The 24180-nt window shown below is 34.7% G+C and overlaps 1 pseudogene; it reads left to right on the top strand.

Annotated features, from left to right (window-relative positions):
• Positions 1-18237: 18237 nt before the first annotated feature.
• Positions 18238-18793, top strand: LOC149549715 (deoxyuridine 5'-triphosphate nucleotidohydrolase pseudogene; annotated as a pseudogene).
• The last annotated feature ends 5387 nt before the right edge of the window (positions 18794-24180 follow it).

Below are 24180 nucleotides of genomic sequence, written 5' to 3'. Positions count from 1 at the left end.
ACATTACAATTTCAATAGCATTTAGGTTATAGGCGAGAGCATAGTCATTCTAGAATGTGGGGACTTCACTAGATGCATTGGGGTTCCAATCTATAAGCTCAGGATGTGTGAGTGAGAGAGTAGTGGCTAGTTCAATTGCATTCATAGTATAGTCATTAGGTGCTTGGACCAGCAATTTGAGACCTATGATATCCTTGGCCATAGCTGTGTTCAAACACCTCAGAGTACAAACATTAGTAATTGATGACTCTAGGACACTAGTTGGATCAGACCCATGTGACCTAACCCTAGACATTTCACCCACTTCGATTTGGTTTTCATAGACATGCACTTGGTCAATGTCTTTATCAATGGTCACTTTTGAAAGAGATTCAAACTCATATTCCTTAGAATCAGTGCTACATGGTGAGAGATTATAGAACTCTCCAATAGTGATAGGGATATACTCACCTTCATCCTCTAGGTTCTTACACAAATACTCAATATGGAATGACTGACTAGATTCTCCCTTTTGTAAATGATATTTGAGTTGTTCGGTATTGTCCTCAGAAGAGTCACTAGTATCATCCATAGTGCTAACACATGGCACAAAGTCATCTGGCTTAGCAAAGAATTTAGTGAGATCATGAGGAAGAGGATGAGGATAGGAATCATCACCATCATATTCTTCCTCTTAAGTATCTGACTCAGCTTGTGACTCATTTTCAGATGAACTCTCAGGTTCTGGTATAAATTTATTTGCTCCCAAATGAAAAGGAACCTTCTTAAATCCTAAGCTAGTTGTATCAATGTTGCTTCAAGCTATTGCTTTGATAGGATCAATTAGGCCATTGTTATTACACCCAATAGGGCTAGTTCCCTTGTAACCAAAACATTTCATAAGCGTAAGACCAGGCCCATATTTTTTAGGAGTGATTTCTCAAGCTTCCTCTATTAGGTCCACTGGAGCCTCTTCTCTGTAAATCCATGCTGCAATGGCTCTATTTTCACTTTTATCTTCTAAGGGCACTATAGCTTTGACAAAAGTGTCATTATACTTGGTTTGGGGTGTCAGCACAAACAACTTCTTTGCCTCTGAGGGTCTCCCGTAATGACGAGGGGATTCTGGAAGAGATTTCAATGACAGCACTAGTTCAATATAATACTCTCCCATGCTAGTTTCTTTCAATTTAAAAGACTACTAAATTTGTTTCAGCTTATTTTCATGATAATCATTAGACTCACAGTTAGTAGGGATGAAAGTTTTAGCAGCTTTAAGCATATTGCAGGTATAGCTAGTAGTGACAGGAATAGTAACTTCGAAGCCATGAAATGAGAACTTGATACATTGGTGGTGTGTGTATGGTACAACATGCATCTCATGTACCATGGATGCCCTAACAAAATTTTGTAAGCCAAGGGAATGTCAAGCACCTAACAAGTGACATCCCTTTCTACAGGACCAACATGAATGGGTAAAACCACAAGGCCTAAAGACTTTCATTCCACTTTGTCATACACTTTGATAGTGATCTTTTTTCAAGGATCAATAGAGTCCTTAGAATAATTCAATTGTCTAAGAGGAGTAGCAAAGACAATATTTAGGCCAGCATCGTTATCGATGAGTACCCGACGAACACGTGTTTGATGGATCATAACCTCGATGTGTAGAGATTGATTGTGTGGGTAACTCAGCAAGTTATCATCCTCCTTAGAGAAGGTCATAAGATAAGTCGAGGTCAGGTGACCTACCATGGATTGGAATCGCTCAAGATCAAGGTCTTGAGGAACATTTTCCTCAATGAGGGCTTTGTCTAGAATCTACTTGTGAGTAGGTGAGATTTTAAGCAGCTCAAAGATGGAAATCTAAGCATTAGTTCAATTCAATTGATCAAGAACACTATAATTGGTTGCCATCGAGTTTGTTGAGGGTTTTTCACCTTTGCTAGATGGACCAGCAAGGGCTTTGTCTTTGTGTTGTTCAAGATCAAAAGTAGAATGCGTAGGACTTTGAGCACCAACTTGGCATGAGAGCGAGTGATAGCATTAGCATAGTGTTGTGAGGGCATATCATCCATTGCATTGGGAGTAGGGCCCCTCAAGACAAATGGTATCTTAGGCTTGTCATTATCTTGTTTTCCCTTAATGGTAATAATGTTGTAGTATTCATAATCCATAAGTTCAACCATGTTGATGACATTATCATTATTGGAATATGCATAGTTGACCTTATTGTTGGATTGTGGTTTCAAAGTCTCTCCTTTTTCATAAGCTAGGAAAGGCTCTTTAAATGCCTTGTGGTGTCCATCTACCACAAGATCACCTGCATCAATCATGTCATAGACTTTATGGCACAAGTTTATGTAGTTACTAGTTTTGTGTCCCTTATTTTGGTGATACTCATAGAATGAGGTTTCTTTCCACCATGGTGGACATGGTTGTGGATCATAGGGATGAGGATTGTCCATTGGTGAAATAAGCTTATGTTGTAGCAATGTTTTTTAAACCACATCCAAAGGTTCTCCAAAGGGCATATACTCTCACTTGGGGCGTGTTTCCCATGAGTTTCTTGGTTTGTTCCCGGATGGCTTGTTGTCAAGAGGAGGTTTCTCAGTGGTTTTGGCCACTTTGAGGCCATCTGTGAGATTAAACGTTGCTTTAGCAAGTTTGGGTGTGACATTGTCAATGACTCCATCATGTACAATTTCTCAATTCTTGTTGACATGTTTGGTTTTATCCCTGTTGGAAGTGCAACCTTGTTTCATGTCCCTCTGAAGAGTAAGTTCACCTTTCTTGACCATAAATTACTCGATGTGGATAGCCTATGTGATCATCTCTTCAAAGTTACATGGACCTTGAACTTGGACTCTATATCTAAAATTAGGTAGGAGGTTATCAATGAAAATATTAAGCTTCTTCGTTTCTAGAATTTTGCAGGAATACTTAGTGTACTGTTGTCTCCACTATTGGTGGAATCTGAGAAAAGGTTCTCCAACTTTCTGTTTAAGGTTGCATAGATCTCAAATATTGATAGGATGTTGTATGTTATGAGAATACTGTTGAACAAATAGATTAGCAATTTCATCAAATGTCTTGATACCGAGAGGTAAATGTGAAAACCATTCGAAAGCCTAACCACCTAGGCTTCTAGGGAATAAACACATGAGGTATGTTTGATCATGTATAAACTCCATAGAAAAAGCACTAAATTCTCACAAGTGATCTTGGAGATCAGTAGTAGCAAAGTACTTATCATACTTGGCTAGCTCTATGCCTTATGGGAAAGGCGGCATGCTTATGCTTTTGTCAAATGGAAATGGACAAAGAGCATCCAATGTGTATGTTTTCATGGGTTTCTCTTTCTCATGCATCATCTGAGCCAGTTGGTCTTGCATAATTTTCAATTTTTTTTGGAGTTTAGAAGTCTCAATTTCTTCTTCCTGCATGATAATGGTTTCCACATTGAAATGAAAGGGCAGCTTAGCTCCCTCTTGGGCAAGTTTGAGAAAGTACTTTTCTTTTTCTTTGTTGAGTAAAATTCCAATGACCTTTTGAAATTTTTTGTCTCTTCAAAATTTTTCTATGTGTTCAAGGAGTATTTCCACCTCTTCCTATTCCTCATCGGTGTTGTGGTCTTTCTCTTTCTCTTTGCCATTCCTGAATGGTTCTTGATATCAACTATAACTACCATGTTCAGGTTCATGATTAGTCATTGTACGAACATGTTCAGTTTCAATGTATTGTGTTTTGGAAGGTCCTTTGAAAAAGGAGTCAGACATTGTGTTTGGTGATGTAGGACCTCTACTTGTTTGAGTGTCCTCTTGGTACAAAGGATTCCTAATTTGTTGCAAGTTTATAGAAAATGTTTGCTGAATTTGAGGTGACCTGGTAGGTGAGGGAGATCGTGAAGATGCCTCACTAGTCGAACTAGATATAGATTGTGTAATGAAAGATAAAAAACCTCTACCATGATTGCAACCCCTAGCATGACCTCACCTAAGTCTAAGAGGATAAAACACATTGCCACTCCTAGTTGTGATAGTCATAGACAAGGACAAGAAGCAAGAACATGGACAAGGACTGCACTAAGACTGAGTCTCAATAGGGTAAGACAAGAATGTCGTATACTAACACACGAGTAGTATGATTTGAAGGCTAGAATAGCCAAAGGTTATGACTATCATAACATGGAGTATGACAAGCATTAAGAAACAAGAATCCAAAGAAGTAAAAGATAAGACTAGTCAAAATGCGGATCACAAATCTTTGGTTCAACTAAATGCCACTATTGAGGACTGTGTACAGATAGAAAAGGACAACTCAGTGTAGAAAATTGACTAGATGAAGATTGTAGATTGGTCAAACTGACTAATTTGACAGTTTTAGAGTAGGATTTCATGTAAAGATTCTCTGCAAGCCACGCGAGGAAGTTCACCAAGTCGCACAAAGACTCATGACAGTAGTTTAATTTAGCGCAAGGACTTTTTCTGTCTCGCATGAAGAAATGACAGGAAAGCTAAGACAGAGGTAAGATTTTACATGGATATACACAAGATCTCGTGTGAAGACCTAAATGGGCTCATGCGAAAAGATGAATTCTCATGCAAAAAAGTACAAGTCTGCGCAAAAATTAGGACCAGATTAACAACAATGTTGGATTTCAAAGAGATTTTCAAATTGTTCAAATAGATTGGATTGATTTATTAGACAAATTTGATTGGATAGATAGTGAGGTTAACTCAGTAAGACATTTGGATAATGTTTCAGGATTCAATCAAGGCAATGTGTTTGAACAAGATAGTGGGAAGCAAGCAGTAGTCAAAAATAGTCATGTCGAGGGCAAAGCAACTTGACAGGATAGGGGAGTCTAACCTTTATTTATTGTAGATAGCCTTGGACTTGTTTATGACTCAAGAACAAACATGATTTTCTCCCTAAAAGAAAAAATTGGTAGAAAAGGAAAAACCTTTGTCCCACATCTTATGCACATATGTGTACCTCACACAGCTGTGTCACCCCCTAGAGGGCACCTATTTTTTTGGTATATTCAAAGGACTCAATAGTATATGTTGAATGAGTGGCCTTGTGGTAGGGGATGAGCATGTATACCACCTTTAAACATCTAGCAGCATGCCTATGGTGAGTTCTATAGGAGAGATTCGTCCCCCTCCTTGCAGAAAGATTATGCCTCCTTTTGGAGATGAATCGGGTGGCTTCTAACTAAAGGTTTTTACTTGGCTTTTGTTCGTATTAATTCTTGGTGGCTCTGCAAGAAAACTTGAGACCAGTATCCTACACCAGCATCTAAAAGTGCCAATGCCAACCAGTGCACAGACAGAGCTTCCCCTTGATATGTGATATCAAGAATCAAGGGGAAGAAATTAATCTGATTTTGGAGTCTTTCACTCTACAAAGCATCTTGATTATAGTGAGTTGGAATCTCCAGCAAAAGGAGTGTCCTCATTTGGGTCATTCTTGGAGGTTGGATCACTTCGACAGGCCCTCTAAAGAATTGACTCAGACTGGTGGTTTGATTGCAAGGGTCAAAGTTTATGATTTCCCCCAAGAGGAAAGAGCATACTCCTCTACCTTACTTTCTCACCCAAACACGCAAGACAAGTTGATTTACCGACTTAGCTTAATCAATCCAGACTTTTCCTTCCTCAAGATTTGGATTCCCTAAAAGGAAATCATCATCTCTTCATAGAAAAGGACCCGTACTAGAGAACCACTAAGTTGCTTGCCTTCTTCGGAATGCTATCTTTCAAAAGTGTCTAAGTTTTTGATTCACCCTTAGTCATGACCTCCAAGTGGTGAACATCATAATTCTCTATTCTTCTATCTTGTACCCTAGGAAGTTCAAATTAATCCATGTTTTGAAAGCAACAAATATGACACGTTATTTTGTGGGTTTTAAAAATGGTCTTCATCAAACATATCTTTGGCCATCGTCCTACAAGCAAACCATTAGTCAATGTTTGAGTGGGTTGTATAAGAAATCTTCAATAAATCATCCTGTAGACAATAGTTAAGCTACAAAAAATAAGAGAAATAGAGCAACACAAATTCCAAGAAAAGTACATTAAGAAAATTGAGTAAATTGCAAAGTAAAAATGCTTGAAACAGAGGCTTCTGTTACAAGATCTCTCACGAGATCTCTAACAGAGCTATGCAAAATCTTTTTACAACCCACGCAAAGAAATAAGGTTCCACATGAAGGTTCACATGCCCGAACACTTTCTCACATGAACCAAAAAGAATCTTCGTGTGAAGATTTAGAATCCTCATGCAAAAATGGATTATCTCATACGAAGATTCTTGAATCTATATGAAACTATACAAATAGAGAGCTTGAAAATTAGTTTTAAAAATGTAGAGAAGGCTTGAGAAATTACTTTTCTCAGCCCCATGGTGGATGCTAGAAATGTATGCGTGAATATGCACCCTCTGTTTAACACACACACTTCAACACCATCTTTGTATGCAAATTCATCCTAAAATGAACATGAGATTGTTCACCCAAGAGGAGTCCTACAAGATGACCTGTTGCCTTTATCTAAGTGGATTTTACCTTCCTATGCTCTTAGATTTGAGGTACAGGTAATCAGACCATCTATAACAAAGGGTTTTGAATGCAACTATATGATTATGCAAATTAATATATATGAATTGCAAGCGTTAATCTAAAAAGAAATAGAAGAAATTAAGCTACATGTATGCATTGTTTAATCTAAATGATACTAAGATATTAAGCAAAAGCACATATAAAGCTATGAAAGTGAGTATGTAATCTGACAGCAATTCAATAGCATGAGAATTCAACCTCTTTGATAAGGAATTAGGAGTCTCTTAAATAGAATTCTTGGAATCCATCAACAACTGAGATTAACTTGGATCAACGGTCAGGATTGAAGCAAGATTCAGTCAAAATGGAAACTTCCTTCAGACAGGAGAGTTAACTGAGCTTTTCATGAGTGTGAGAACAAGTTAACTAGATTAATTCCAATTCAAGAGATAATTCACTCAAAGTTTCCATTTTGGAACTAAAGAGAAGATTTTGAAGATATTATTTAATTTAATAAAGTGAGATATGACCTCATAAATGCCTTTTTCATTTAAATGAATAATCACATTCAATTAATTAAAGTGAGCATAGTTATTAAATTAAATATTTTTAATTCCTTAGTACATTAGCCTTAGGTGATGATTTAATTTAATTAAAGCATAAATACTTAATAATTAAATTAAATCTTAATCAATAGGTTTAATGTGACTAATATGAGTCAATACTATAGGAATTAAATAAAGAGTATGATTAATGTAGATTAGGGTTTTAAGCATTTGACAATTAAGTCAAGTAGCATGTAGCAGAATAAGAATTGCCTATTAGAATAGGTCTTATGATTGATTAGAATAGACCAGAATTGGTATAATGGCAACGAGCCAATTTTGGGGTATTACAATATGAATATAAAATGTAGTCTAGGCCAATATTTTGATGCAATAAAAAATGTTATTGGTGCTTTCATTCTGAGTGTAGTTAATCTTGCCAGAGTCTATTATTTTTATGAATTCATGTTCATGAATGATAATGGAGCTAATGTTTATATTGAGTTTTTATAATTCTGTGATCCTTTCACTATTGTGCCTGCCTTATGTTAACAAATTTTGTTGTTGTGACGAGTTGGAGAAAGGATCATTATTGTTCTTACATAGCATTTTGTCTCATGTGCCCACACTTTCTATGGTAGCACGATTTGATGAATCATTAAATACTTTTTGGTTTTTATTAAAGTGCTCATAAAGGATTGCATCAATAGAGTTGAGGAAGTGTTTCTCCTAATTTCATTGGTTTCCTACTAGACCCTTTCGATAATTTAATTTGCAAACATGTTATTTCTTTCGCATATGTCTATTAGGAATTTTCTTTTTCATAATTTTCTTTAAATTTCTTGTCACCTTATCTTTTTTATTTTCCTTTTAAAAACATGGTTAAATTAGGAATTCATATCATTGAATTGATTAGAAATTGTATTCATCATAAAGCAAAAAATAAAAAAATCTATTGTTTTGTGGTTAGGTGTCAACAAAGTTGTGTAGAATTGGTAGATACCAAAAAAGGCCTCCTTGTAAACATTTACATTTATCTTCAATTGAGTTACCCACCAAGTTGAAAAATAGCCATCTAGAACCTTCGAGTTGGTCATTGATTAACTTTTCAACAGAAATATTTGAGAGAATTTACATCATTAGTATCATGTAAAATAACTGCTCAACTAGATTTATGCTAGAAGCAAGGTCGAAAACCATTCTAACCAAAAAAAATTAAGTTTTTGTTTGACAGTTCTACAATTTTTAAAGTTTTGTGTTTTTTGAAGTCTATCACAAAAATAAGGTGCACTTTTTAGAAGGTGTACTCTTCAGAGTAAACACAACTAGAAGATCTTGAACCACCATCTTCATTTCAATGAGCATTAATGTCTTCACCCAGTACACATGAGTTCCTAGAAATTAGTCAATTTTGTAAACCTCATAATGATAAGGGGATACCTAGAATCTAGCCACTCACATGTCAAATTCCATGATTTCATCTATTTTGTAGTCAAACTTACCCACACCTACCATTCCACCAAACCCTCCATCTATTACTTTCTTTACAAATGTAGTAGATTCACCAATCAACTTGTAAGGTCCACTCAATGACCTTCCTAAGAACCCTGAGAAATTTTTTTCAAGGTTCATCTATGAAGAAACATAGACAACTGAAGATCATATCAAGGTTTTCAAAGAAATATGCAATCAAAAATATATTCAAGAAGAAAATGTGGTCCTTTGTTTGTTCTCACACACATTGGGAGAGGTTTCATTTAAATGGTATGTAAATATATCACTAGGATCTACTCCAAACTAGGAAACTTTTGAAAAGTTTTTCATGGATCAATTAAAAACATTCATCAATCTAGTCATGATACACCACAAATTCATATCTATCAAGAGGGATCTAGCAAAGACTATCTCACATTTCAAGAATTGTTTTCACATGGAATATTGCAAGCTAGAAACTCCTTATACTGTACTAGTGGGGGTTTCAATTCAAATTTATTTAAACTCTATGGAACACCTCACTACTATCTTCCTAAGGAGGTTGCATGTTGCAAACATTGACACTCTAGAAAAGGTCTTCAAAGGAGTCATTATAAGGAAACTTGAAAGAAATAATATAATTTTTTCCACATAACCCACAATAGATGTAAAATAAATATGCAATTAAAATTCACATGAAAGAGAATAGACAATGTACCCACAAAAATTGTGACACAAGAGATACCCTCATTGAGAGAAAAACCTAGCTTCCAAAAGCATCCATCACTCTATATTATTCAGTAAAAATACCATTGTAATACAATCATGGAAGACTTCAAAGCCATAGCCACTACCAAGAAATCCATGTGAATAAGCATGAATCCACACATCCCATGCCATGCTTCCAACTTTCACAAATGCTCCCTTAGCTAACCTGTCAAGCCTGGTCCTGCTTGACTCTTTCCCTTTTTGTTCTCTTGTGTCTTCACACATCAATAACTACCCTTGTGGCTACGTATATAGGAGCAAGTCCCACAAAACCACCAAGTGGTATTACATAAACCATGTGTTAAAAACCATGTGCTACCTAACCTATTGACTCCACATTTAATATTGGAATTTTTATTCTTTTTGCCAATAATAAATAATTACATAAAATATTATCACAATGTTATATACAACTCATCATGTATATCCTATGAGAATCTTTACATATTGAACATCCAACTAGATGCAACATTACATAATAAAATAAAATAATACAATATAACAATACTATGCAATGTGTGCAACACCCATTATCTCAACAATCTCCCACTTGTTGTATACATTGCATAAGGTCAATTTGTAGCCCTATAAATGAATAAGGGAATAATCTATACTAGCACATCCAACATCATGGGTCAAAGTAACCCATGTGCTCCATCTTGGTACTTACAAAAAATCAAAGTATCTAGCATCTCAAACATGAACAATATCACCTCCTATCATACCATTGCCACTGGACATACATAGAAGTCATCCAAAGAGAAAGCCACCCAACTTGTTGCATTAGAAGATCACAGAGTCCTATACCAACTGAAAAATCCAAGCACAAAAAACCTAATCCAAAGGTAATCACATGTATCTTTAGTTGTCAAAATCTCCATAGCTAAAATAGCACCCACAACAAGTGCCAAAATTATCCAAATATCCATACCTCCAAAGGTATACCAAGTGAATCTCATAATCATCAACATATCCAATCTATAACATGCAATCACAAGCCTCAAAAGCAATACCTACCACATATATGCCAAGAAGCTCCCACTGCAAAAGATAATGTCAAATCTATAACCAATCTACTCACAACATCTCAAAAAAGTGAATCTGTGTAGTCTCAAGGCCATCCACAACACATAAACTAATAACATATAAGGATAACTCTCACAAAAAAACTCCAACAGTCTCCCAAGTTCTCCACAACCAACAGAGTTAAGAGAGAAAGGAATAACCATGTCATCTCTCATATGACATATATGAGCACAAACTAGTGATCACAATCTCCAACCAATCTCAAATCCAGTGTAAGAAAAAAAAACAAAACATCTAGGAAGATAACCAAGACCAAAGAGAAACCATACAAATCATAACATGTATCATGTCCTTCTACACACACCTTTAGATGTAAACTATGCAAGTATGATCTCCTTTATAAAACCCCAACAAGAATCTTCAACAACACCCAAACCATACCTATAACTAATCATGGATGTAAGCCTCTCACAAGAATATCAAACTCATAAACCATTCCTAATCCAAGGAATATGCCCAATATAAAACCATCTTCCAAACTCAACCAACATAACAACATATGCAAATAGAGATAACTAGTGCTAAACCATCTCTCAAATGAACCCTCTAGAACTAACTTATGTATCATAGCCCAAGATCCATATCCATGAAATACAAGCATAAACATAATGCACCTAAAAACAATGGGCTACACCTCTCAAGTAACAAAATTTCTGAGTAGACCAAGAGTGGAGAATGAGAATGCTCATCAAGATATTAAAGGCTTCAACTAAGACTCGTCTAAGAATAATATCCTCTCAAACCAATATTAGGTGCCCCTCAGACTTCCTACTAAAATCATAAACTGTCCCAACAAATACTTCTCTAATCCAAGAGAAATCAACATTGCCACTATCTCTTTGTATCCATGAGCACTTGCAACCAATCAATTCATGCCAACTCTAAATGCAATATAAAATTATTATGAAGTATCCATCTTATGATTAATGTACTCAGTATCGAGAAGCTAAACCAAAATCAATGTCAAAGTTCCAACCATGTCCTTAGGAACATAAAAATGACAACATGATCTTACCATCTCAATCAAAAAGATAACATGTTGCATATGAACAAACTATAATATGTCAAAACTCTAAACATGTATCAAGATTATATCATGACATAAAAAATGAAACCATCCTTACACCAAGGATAACATGTCAAATGAAAGCATAAACCACACCTTTACCAATAGCCCCATTAGTCCTCAAGATGCAACCATCTCCACACACCATGAAGAAAAACATCTCCACATACCATCAATATAACCAAGAACCCCATGAGCCCTCAAGATTTAGCCATCTTCATACACCATGAAGATAACCAAGTGCACCATGCAAATGTCAAAGATGCTTCTACAATAACAGGATCCAAGATACACCTCCAACATCTACAAACACTCAATAAATATATCAATGTCAAAAAGCTCCCACTCAACCATGGTACCAAGTCACATATAGCATCATAAAATCCATCTCCTACATGAAGATCCTCCAAGTCTACAACCACACAACCAAATAGTTAGTACAAAGTGAAACCAAGATCTCCAAACCAAGAAAATGTAAACCAAACTAGGAACTAATGTTGCATTATCATCTCATCACTATCACAAGCTCCCACTAAATTGTGTATCCAAGATATCCATGACATCATGATGAAAAAACCTTCCTCTAACCATCAGAATTAACCAATGCATCAAACTATCCAAGAACTCAAAGTGCACATCATGAGCTCCTCAAAAGAAACCAAATAACCATGCTCCTCAACTAAGAAGATATACCACCATAACCAAATTAATTAAAATCAAGGATGTACTTGTATATCCAATCATATCATGCCAAAATCCATGGCACCATGATTACATCCATGAACTGAGCATCTAACTCTCAAAGGGTCCAACCTGTCAACATAAAATAGTCAACCATAATCCTCCACCATAACTATAACTAGTAACAACGTCTCATCCCTTCTACATGAAAAAAATTAGCAAATCATGTGATGTAGGGAATAGACAACCCAAATCCAAGCCACAAATCTAAATATGCATCAATAATGAAAGATCAATGGGCAAAGACAACCCATAACCAAGCTATAAATGCAACGTTTAAGTATAGTCCTCTTACAACACTACACAACTTATAGACCCAACAAGTTATCATACATATCCAAATCCAAACACTAATAACCATATCATCATGAGACCAATCTGAAATATGAATTGAGTATACAATGACATCAAATCTTAAATCTCTAAACATACAATGTCATAAACTCACAATGTTACTATAGTCAATATATACCATAAACTACTTAGATTAATGTATCACCAAATAAACCATGCCAAACCTACATCAAATCTAAACCAATACATAGATCTTTCCAACAACTTTCTATTGACTAGTCGAAGTCCAAAATCTGATTCTTTATACCCAAGTTATGCCCTAATCTATGCTCAAAATAAACAACATATGACTTTAAGGCTCATAAAACCTAATAAAATCTCAAAATCATAGAACCAAACCTATACCAAGTTGTAGTGCTCTTAATTAGCTTTCCAATGCCTATAAGAAGTCTAAAATCCAATATCCTGAGAGAAAGTTATGGTTGTTTTACTAAAATAGTCTTTTTACCATTTTCACTACATTTTTTTTGTGACAAAAATTTTGGCGGGATTAAATTTGATGGCCATCACAGGCTAAACTAAAAAACTCTTTTATTTTCTCTAAACATGACCAAACTAGGGCGTATTATATATCAAAATTAATGGAAAAATTGACCCAGATCCAATGGTGAGGTATGCTTTTACCCATGAGGTCATTTTTACAAGCTCCCAAGTCATTTTTGCAAGCTCCCCCTAAAACCCTCATTTAAATGAAACATCCAAAAAACCCTCTTGACCAACAATTTCACTTACCCAAAATATTTCAACGTCCCTGTTCAAAATATAGAAGGAGTAGCTGAGAGGGGGGGTGAATTAGTTACCACTAAAATATATCCTAGATCCCTTAGATGTCAACAATAAAATTTAAACTGAGAAAATTGATTATTGCTACTATTTGGTAAACACACAGAAAATGTTGTAACTTAGTAAATGTAGAGTGTGATTTACTTTTAGCTGATCTTAAACATTCATAGTGATTAATTTGAAAGCATAAAAAAATAAAAATGAACACATGAGACACTAGGATTTAACATAGAAACCCAATATGGGAAAAACCACCAATGTAACTAGTTACTGTTTTTCACTTTTCTAAAGTGAGCACTATTAGGAGCCAACCTAGTTAAAGATTACAAAACACATTGTTAGATGTGACCTTGTTAGAGGATTTAATCACCGTATAAGGAGTGGCCTTGCAAGAGGTCTTAAAAAAGTTCAATGGAACTATCACCTTGTTAGAGGATTTACAACTAGCTGTTAAATCACTCTATTAAGAGATTTTAGATCACTGCTACAATGGTTAAAGAGTAACAATGAAATGACCTGATTGTGAGGCAACTAAATTGTTGATTAAAAATCTCTATTCTACTTCATACTTGATCCTTCTTAATTGAATAACACTTTTCTACTCCACAAGGATATCTACTTATCCTTCAAGTTTTCTCACACTCATTCCTTCTCAATTCAATCAAAACACTTGCATACACACTAAAAATCTTAACTTGACCTTTCATTTATACCATCCAGATTGTCAAGTCAGCTCAAATTAAAAATACAATAACCACTAATCATCACCATAGTCAACTTAGAAACAATACTTAAAATAATTAAGCTTCTTATGCCAAAACAACAAAATCCTTCATTGGCCGACCTTGCTCAATAAACACTGGTTTTGAGATGATTTCCTGTGTTAACCAACAGGAACTTGGTTAACACTACAAACTTACAAAAATCCTTTTGGAAATTGAGTGAACTCAATGAACACTGACTCTATCCAACATTCCTTTACTAACCATGTTAACTCGGTTAACACTATTTCCTAACTAAATTCCTTTGATGTCTGAGTGAGCTCGGTAGACATTGTCTTCATAGAATAATCTTCAACAATGCTTGGTAGACAAGGAAAACTATCTTTCTGACCAAGTGAGCTTGGCAAGCACTGAATGACAACTGATATGACATTTGTATAACATTAAAGACAACACACAACTAGACAATTGTATCCAAAAATCTCCCTCTTTGGTATTGATGGCAACACAACATATCATAGCATAATGAAATTTGAGAACAAGACTTTCTCTGATGGAAAGTTTCTCCCTCTAAGATTTTCACCAAAAAATTCTTCTCTTTCATGTAGTAATCTCCCTCTGTGAAGGAATTACATAACTTCTATGATAGTATACCTCTCCCTTAGAATTTTTTTTTTAGAAAGATATGATAGTAATCTTCTCCCTCTTTGACAACACATGCCAAAGACAACACATACCAAATTAGTATCAATGTACCTTGATACTAGTTTAGAATCTTCCATTCCAAATTTCTTGAGTATCTCTTTGATATACTTAGATTGAGTACTATAGATTCCATTCTTGCTTTGTTGTATCTGTAATTTAACAAAAAAAATATCTCACCAATCATGGACATTTCAAACTCTTTGTTCATTTTTTCTGAAAAATTCTTTTCATGGATCATCATTCCCTATAAATAGAGTGTTATCCACAAATATTTCTATTAATATAATCTTGTTATCTAGTCCTTCCTTGATATACAAACTATTGTTATCATTATTTCTCTAAAAACCAATCTGTATAGGGTAGTTGTACAATCTTTCATACTATGCTCTAGGAGCTTGTTTCAAACCATATAGTGCCTTGTGTAATTTTTAGACCATGTCCCTTTTATCTAGATCAAAAAAACCTTCTAGTTGTTCAATTTAGACCTCTTCATCAATAATACCAATGAGAAATGCATATTTAACATTCATCTGATATACTTTAAATCCTCTATAAGCAGCATATGCAAGAAAAGTCCTAACACCTTCTAATCTTGCAATAGGAGAAAAAGTCTCACCATAATCAATTTCTTCTTCTTGAGAGTAGCCTTTATACACCATTCTTTATCTACTTCTTGATACGTATCCATCTTCATTCAACTTATTTCTGAATACCCATTTTGTTCTGATCACATTTTTATCTTTAGGCCTGGGAACAAGAGTCCAAGTTTTGTTCTTCTCTATTTGTTCTATTTCTTCATTCATAGCCTCAATCCAACTTTCATTTTCCAATGCATCTTTAACACTTCTAGGTTCAAAATAAAAAAGTAAACATGTACCTTTTATCTTACTTCTTGTCATAGTACCTTCTAATTTATCTCCAATAATATAATCAGGTGCATGATGCCTTCTGACATACTTGGCCAATATAGGTTCTTTACATTTTCAATGAATTGTACTGTCTTCATTTTGAATTTCAACTTCTAGGTTAGGTTGGTCAAATTTGGTAGTCATTGGCTTAGTAGCTTAAGAATGTGACTCGATTCCTTATGACTTGGTTTGAACTTCTTACAACTTGGTAACTAAAGAAGACTCAAGAAGTGTAAGTCTCCTTATTGATAGATGTGTCTGGCAATGTATCAGGTTCAAAGTAAACAAATCTTTTGTAATCTTTTGATTCCCTTTTGCTTTCTTCTTCAATTCATTTTTCAAAATCATCAATTCTCACATGTGCACTTTCTATGATTTTATAAGTAGAAAAATTCAAACATCTATATGCCTTACTTCTACAAGAATATACCTTCATCACCTTTCACATCAAACTTGCCTTTTCTAGACTCTTTCAAGATATAACATTTACTTCCAAATACTTTTAGGTAACTTACATTGGGTTTGTAGCCATGCCATAATTCATAGGGAGTTTTATATGAGTCCTTCAACTATACTTGGTTCAAAGTACGAACTACAATGCTAATGGCTTCCTTCCAGTATTTGATAGCAATATTCTTTTCAATCATTAGAGTCCTTGCACGATCCATGATGGATCTATTTCTTCTTTTAGCTATTCCATTATTTTCAGGAGTACCAAGGGCTGATACCTATCTTTTAATTTCTCTTTCAATGTAAAAATTATTGAATTTATTGGAGATGAATTCACCACCTCTATATGATCTTAAGCACTTCAATCTTTTCCCTATTTCATTCTCTATTCTTGCTAGATACCATTTTAATTTCTCACATGCTTCTAACTTTTCTCTAAGATACATAATAGTCATCAACAAAAAGAATAAAGAATTTTTCTCCGTGATAGCTTTCTATTCCAATGATTCCACATAGGTTAGTATGCACAATTCCCAAGACATCTTCAAACTGATAGTTTTGCCTCTTTGTTGCCCCACTTTTCACCCCATACCTATGTTGTTAAAAGTGAAAGATTTTGAAGCCATAGTCATGTCTCATCTGATTTGTGTCTAGGTCTAAGTCCTTCATAGGTAGGCTATCCTTTTTGGATTCCCCTTTTCTATTGCCCTCTCATTTATAAGCTAGGTGGGTTGGTTCAAGTGTTGTAATGTTGGGTAGGTGATAGCTCCTAGCCCAGAAAGGATATCATGTTTTCATTGATGATCTTCTTAGATGAATGATGTTTGTGAAGCTATGATCTCTAGGCATATACAAGGGACCTAATGAAAATTCTTTCTCACATGATTGATGTAATTCTTAGTTTGGTATTTGAAATCTCAAAGATTCATTTCATGGAGCAGCAGGTGCAATTTGGGAGATCTAAGAGCATGATTTTAGATGGTTGTTGAATGAAGATGATTGATGCACTATTGTTTCTGGTATGATATCATGTTGTCCAGGGCTCATGGTGGAAAGGCCTCATTTCAAATAGTGATCAATTGTGTAGTGAAGTTTTAAAATCAAATGGTGTATTTAAAAGTTAATCCTAAGCTTTGAAGAATGAAACATTGTGTGGAAAGAAAATTGGGCTCTTGGTATTAGTTGAACAAAAGAGATGGCTAATTAAATGCTATAATTTGTTTCATATTGTTAATAATAGTAACCAGGTTTAGTAACCAGGTTTGGAGTAGATCTTTGTATGTGTTTAAATTTGTGTTCGAGTTTTTTTTGAAAGTGAATCTGATGAAGTTATGAATGACTTAAATCTTTCAAAATACTAGTAAGTTTAGAAATTTACTATACTGCAATAAGGACACAGTGTAACAGTCCTGCCTTCAATATATGGACAATGTTAATAAAAAAAGGAAGGAAGTCTCAGTTCATAATTGCAGTGGCCTGATGGAGAAGCCGCAAAGGATAGTCCTTTGAAATATCAACAATTGAGTTCTAGGCAAGATGTTAAGTTATATTCAATGTTTATCTCTTGAGATTGGTTTAAGCATTATTCTTAATGAAGTACCTTATTGAATCATAGCATTTTGAGGCATTCTAGATTCAATTTTTTGCATTCAAAAATCAAGTGAAACAAGGCAGGCGATTGTTGAACTTGCTTTATATATGATCATGTTGAAGAAGGAGGTATGAAGCTTGATGTTGAAACATATAAGATAAGACAAGACGGGTATCCTAATTTTGACTGCTCCAAATAGATAGTTGTATCATATCAAAGTGCATCGAATTTGTGATGGTTTGGGTTTACTATGCTATAGGATTTTTCATTTTAATCTAGTAACACGTCTCCGCTTTCAAAAAAAATTCGTCTTATGTAACAAAGCCAAACTCATGTTTCCCATTCTCTGTGTTCTAAGTGCATTGAATCTACAGCTCCCACTAAGCCACTATGATGTTGGTTTACTTTTGTGGCTTCATGGGATCTCACCACATGGCAATGGGTCCAAAAGTCATCTATATCATTCAGCTTTCTAAGCACGACTTGGTCCCTCTATAACACATGATAAGTGCGCCCTTGGTGAAAATACAATTTACAAGCAACCTGGCCACGGGCTCCTATGTGGTACAATTAAAACAATATCACGAAGAATTGAATAGGTTGAATTTTTTCTCTACTCTCTCTATCAAAGGTGAAGCAGTGCCAGAACCTCTACCTATAATCTAGAAGGTGCAAGAGTACCAAAATGAAAGTTTTGTTGATTCAAATTGTAGCTCAGAGGCATTACTGTGTGTAAAGAAGCTTTGTTGCAATGTTGTCTTGCAAAGCAAGGCATCTTCTCTGGCTACTGGTTATGATCTATCAAGCTCCCATGTCTAGGTTAGCTTGGAAGCATTCCATAGATGTTGGTGCTATGGTTATTAATGTAGATTACCATGGGCTAGTGGCTATGATTCTCTTCAATCATTCTAATCAAGATTTTTGGGTTAATGTTGGTGATCGTATTGCTCAGTTAATTATTGAGAAGATTCCAACCCCAGAGGTTCTAGAGGTGGATAGTTTGGATTCTACAGCCTTGGGTGAAGGTCGATTTGGATCAGCAGGTGTCAAAATATGAGCTTTCTATCTTCTTCCTCAAGAACATTTGAATGTACTGAATTTTATGAAAATGTTTTTTTTAACATTTTAAAAAGATTTTAGAGATATAGAAGGCATTGTTGCTAGTGAATGAAATGGCCTTCTACATTGTAATTAGCTACAAGAGTCATTGTTTACTTATGTTGGACTAAACGGGAGCACTCCAAGTGTTTGTGCGATTGTGTAGGTGAGAAGCATGGTATTGTCTTTTCTTAGTGTATGTGAATGGAGATGATAAACGGGAAAGAAAAAGAAGTAGTGCAACTATTGTGCAAAAGTGAGTGAGTTAAATGGTGTTCTTCATCAATTCAAACATGCAGATGTGGCATACTTCAAGTTCATGTCAATTGGTAGAGTCTTTTCATTTCACATTCTTTGAGGCAGATCAAAGGAAAAGATAGAGCCTTTTGAGTTTCTTTTTATTTGTAATTTCAAAAGTGTTATTCTTTCACCTTTTCAGATTTTGGAAGCTGAAACACTTCAGATTCTTATGAAGAGCATATATTGTAATCCCTATATAAACTATTGTAAAAAAAAGCAAATGCAGGGGTTGGCAAAATGGTTGATGTATTAGATTTGATATTGTGGAGCCAATAAAGAGAATTTTATGTCAATGATTTTCTGTTCCACTTAATTAGTTGTTGCTTCTATGTGTCTTTCTTTTAAATCTGAATTGCACGAAGTAAGAAAGGTTGTTTCTTTCTTTTTTTTATAAGGATATGAATTAAATAGAGTAGGATGTGCTTTGTGAGATTTAGGGAAAGATTTAGTAGAAGTTCTTAATCATTTCATTTAAATTTCTATAGATAGTTGTTGGGTTATGAATTCATAGGATTTCTGGATTCTATAGCTTGGTTTGTAGATTAGTAAGTATTTCCTACCTGAATTAAGCTCGGGTTAGACTTAGTTTGGTTAGCCTCTTCTGCTCTCAGGTTAAGAGCATACCCCTTGTTAGATTTTTAGGAAAAAACATAATTCTTTGAAAATCATCCGCATAGGGAGTTGTACCTATAAATTTAGAGAAAAGCCAATAATTAGAAGATGGCTTTTCAACTATTGTAAGTAGATGTTGTTCAGCATTCAAGCATTGAGAATCATATTGTCACAAGGAACAAGAAGGACAAATCTATTTACCAACATATTTTTGGTGACTCTGTTGGGGAGACAGAAAAGAAGATCAGTGTTAGAGATTGTTTTCTTAGTCTTATTATTATTATCTCTACTAGAGATTGGTGACTCTGTGTTTTAAAGAACTCTATTGCATATCAGAGTTTGAAGAATTTGAAAGGTTCTTATCATTCAATTACCCAGCTTTTGTTTACAAAACAGAATTTGGTGACTAAGAGGAAGAACTCATTGATTTTTCAAGCTTCATTATTTATTTTCATTGCCTCCTAAGCAATTAGTGACTCCGTTCTTGAAGAACCCCATTTACAAGTCAAGAAAAAATTGTGTTACCAAGTTTTCTAATTGTAGAGTCTTGGTAATAATTGAAATTTCATAATACTAATGCTCACAATTAGTCGCTTTACCTGTCATGAGGAAAATGGTGCAACCTCATGAGGATATGATTCTAATTACAGAAGAGCTAGTGAAGTTTTGAAAGAAGGAGAACTAGCTAGAAAGTTGGGCAATGTGTTACAAAGACAAATATAGAATCAGAGGCTACCTCAAGCACCAATTCAAACATTCAATGACCCACAAGATTGAGGTAACATCATCCTCTTTCTCATTAATTTGATGAAATTTTATGTAGATTTTTGTCACTCTGTTGTACAAATAATCTCATAGGATGTATTGAGGATAGAATTTTTTGAGGAAAAGATTAGGATATGGCTACACCTTGGGCAGTTTCTACTAGGCCACTTAACTTTGTAGCCTACCATCCTCTTCCTTCCGATTCTAGAAAGAATATACCTAAATTCATAGGATATGGGAAGGTTACTATAGATGAACACATAAAGGCATTTTTCAAAGCTATAAATATTTTAGGAGTTAATCATGAAGAAGTTGTAGTCTGGTTATTTGTTGAAACTCTTACTGAGGTGGCTACAGACTGGTTCTATCATTTGGCTGATGGATCTATTACAAGTTGGAATTTAATGAGAGAATCTTTTTAGGATCATTTTAAAATTGCTGAAGATGAACATGCTCTATTGGCTCAACTAACGTTGGTGAAGAAACTACCTTCTATGAGCATGAGAGACTTTGTTGCTAGTTTTAATAAGATCACGAATAGAATTCCAATAGAAAATAGACCTACAACAAGCAACCTAAAAATATTTTTCATCAGTGTTATGCCTCTTGACATAGGCTTTGAATTAAGAAGGTCTAGACCTACAGATTTGGACGAAGCTCAAAGAACTCCTGTAGAATTAGAGGATGATATGATTGCTGCAGGAAGATAGAAACATGAAATTCATAATAAGGTCAGCACCAGTGATACTACTTTATAGGAAGAGATGATTCAAAAGTTGTCCAATCAACTAATTGCTTTGAAAAGACAGCTCCCAAACTTCAATAATCCATATCAAAGAGGTTTTTCAAAGCAGGCTAGTGAATGTAGTAATAAACCTTTGCAGTTTCTTGGACCACAACAAAGATTGGTAATTGAAGCTCCACACGAAAGGGTGAGTGGCAACTTTGGAAATTTATTTTTAGAATTTAAACCAGAATCAGAGAAACAAGATGTAAAGGTAGCTACTAATTCAAAAGTTCCTCCAACAAGACAAAGACACCCAACATTTAAAATGCACAACATTGATGCGAGTTCTAAAAAGGATTCTTTGTCTTCTCTTATTTTCCTTTCTTTGAGAGAATCTAAATTACCATGGATGAGGCATCATAAAAAGAATTTCCAGCCTGAATCACCACAAGAAGAAGAAAAGGTTATTTTTATTCCTTGTTACTCAACAATATTTCCTTTGGAATCATTAATTACAACTTTAGATTCTCCATTTGAGGTTGAAAAGAAGACCTTCTTTCCTAAGGATAAACATAATGAGAAGATTTTGGAAAATGCTCTGTCTATATCTAAAATTAAATGTCAAGAGCACACTACAATTAGTTCAGATGTGATCAAAGAAGATGTTTAGGGATTATCTTTTTCTGATAAAATTTACAAAGTCAATCAAGAGGAGGTAGTTCCTATGGTAGATTGTAATTTGGATTCTTCCCAAGAACTTACGAGTGTGAATCTAGAACCATCTTCAGTATTGCAAACAGAAAAATCAGTTCTAGTTCATCATGCTGAAATTATTGAAGCTAAAGAGATTGCTTTAACTACTATGGAGAGTAAGGAGTTGATGATTGAAGTAGAGGACAATGCTGATCATGGACAAGATGAGAAATCACTTCTTTCAATTGAATCACTTGAGGCCACAGAAAGTTTCCCTAAGGTGTGTGATGTTCATATCACTAGTAAAGTTATCTCAAAAAATGATATGTCTCAAGAGGACATTAAACAAATAGTAGACATACATACTAGTGATAGCATCCATGATACTGAAAATATAGGCCAAAATTTTTTCCTAACTACTGATGAATTAGTCAAAGCTAAGGAGGATAGAATTAGTGAACATAATGATGATGACTTTTTGATGGATGGTCTAATGTTGAGTAACAATAAAGTTCAGAATTCTAGGAAGGTCTTAGTTCTAAATAGAGTATGTGTTATGAAGATAATTGAACATTCAATTGGTCTTTGTTGCAGCCAAAGCATGAAAGTACAGAAATCTGACATGAGGAAGTTTATGATGAAAATGGTTATTTGGAAAATTACCTTGAAAGGTTGCTGAATTGGTCCTTTTCTCATAAAGTAAGAGGTTTTTGACGAACTTAAAGAATTCATACATATGTAGGCCTCTATTTTCTTAAAGGATCATATTTCTCTCAACCTGTAAATGGCTTTGCTTGATCAATGTAGGATTCTTCTCATATAAGGTTTGTCTAGTTTTTCCCACCTTATATGAGGTCTTTTTGTTGTGTTTGGTTTTTTTTTTTTTTCTTTCCTATTTCATTGTTTCCTTTGTTAAGTTTTTTTTTTGTTGTCACCCTTTTTGTTTACTGGCCTGCAAAACCAGAGATTCGAGATTCCTTGCTCAAACATGGAAATGTTTAAGTCCCCAATCAGAGCTAGTTGTTGCCCCACTTTTCACACCATACCTATGTTGTTAAAAGTGAAATATTTTGAAGCCATAGTCATGTCTCATCTAATTTGTGTCTAGGTCTAAGTCCTTCATAGGTAGGCTATCCTTGTTGGGTTCCCCTTTGCTCTTGCCCTCTCATTTATAAGTTGGGTGGGTTGGTTCAAGTGTTGTCATGTTGGGTAGGTGATAGCTCCTAACCTGGCAAGGATATCATGTTTTCATTGATGATCTTCTTATATGAAGGATGTTTGTGAAGTTGTGATCTCTAGGCATATACAAGGGACCTAATGTAAAGTCTTTCTCACATGATTGATGTAATTCTTAGTTTGGTATTTGAAATCTCAAAGATTCATTTCATGGAGCAGTAGGTGCAATTTGGGAGATCTCAGAGCATGATTTTAGATGGTTGCTGAATGAAGATGATTGATGCACTATTGTTTTTGGTATGATATCATGTTGTCTAGGGCTCATGGTCAAAAGGCCTCATTTCAAATAGTGATCAATTTTGAAGTGAAGTTTTAAAATCAAATGGTGTATTTAAAAGTTAATCCTGAGCTTTGAAGAATGAAACATTGTGTGGAAAGAAAATTGGGCTCTTGGTATTAGTTGAAAAAAAGAGATGGCTAATTAAATGCTATAATTTGTTTCATATTGTTAATAATAGTAACCTGGTTTGGAGTAGATCTTTGGATGTGTTTAAATTTGTTTTTGAGTTTTTTTTGAAAATGAATCTGATGAAGTCATGAATGACTTAAATCTTTCAAAATACTAGTAAGTGTAGAAAATTACTATGCTGCAATAAGGACACAGTGTAACAGTCTTGCCTTCAATATATGGACAATATTAATAAAAAAAGGATGGAAGTCTCGGTTCATAATTGTAGTGGCCTGATGGAGAAGCTGCAAAGGATGGTCCTTTGAAAGATCGACAATTGAGTTCTAACTAGGATGTTAAGTTATATTCAGTGTTTATCTCTCAAGATTGGTTTAAGCATTATTCTTAATGAAGTACCTTATTGAATCACAACATTCTTAGGCATTCTAGATTCAAATTTTTACATTCAAAATTCAAGTGAAACAAGGCAGGTGACTGTTGAACTTTCTTTATATATGATCATGTTGAAGAAGGAGGTATGAAGCTTGATGTTGAAACGTATAAGATAAGGCAAGGTGGGTATCCTAATTTTGATAGCTCCAAATAGATAGTTGCATCATATCAA

Source organism: Cupressus sempervirens, chromosome 7 (genome assembly GCF_028749045.1).
Source record: "Cupressus sempervirens isolate cs-2001-9-10 chromosome 7, ASM2874904v1, whole genome shotgun sequence".
In the NCBI taxonomy this organism is placed as follows: Eukaryota; Viridiplantae; Streptophyta; class Pinopsida; order Cupressales; family Cupressaceae; genus Cupressus; species Cupressus sempervirens.
This window is presented reverse-complemented; position numbering and strand designations above follow the sequence as displayed.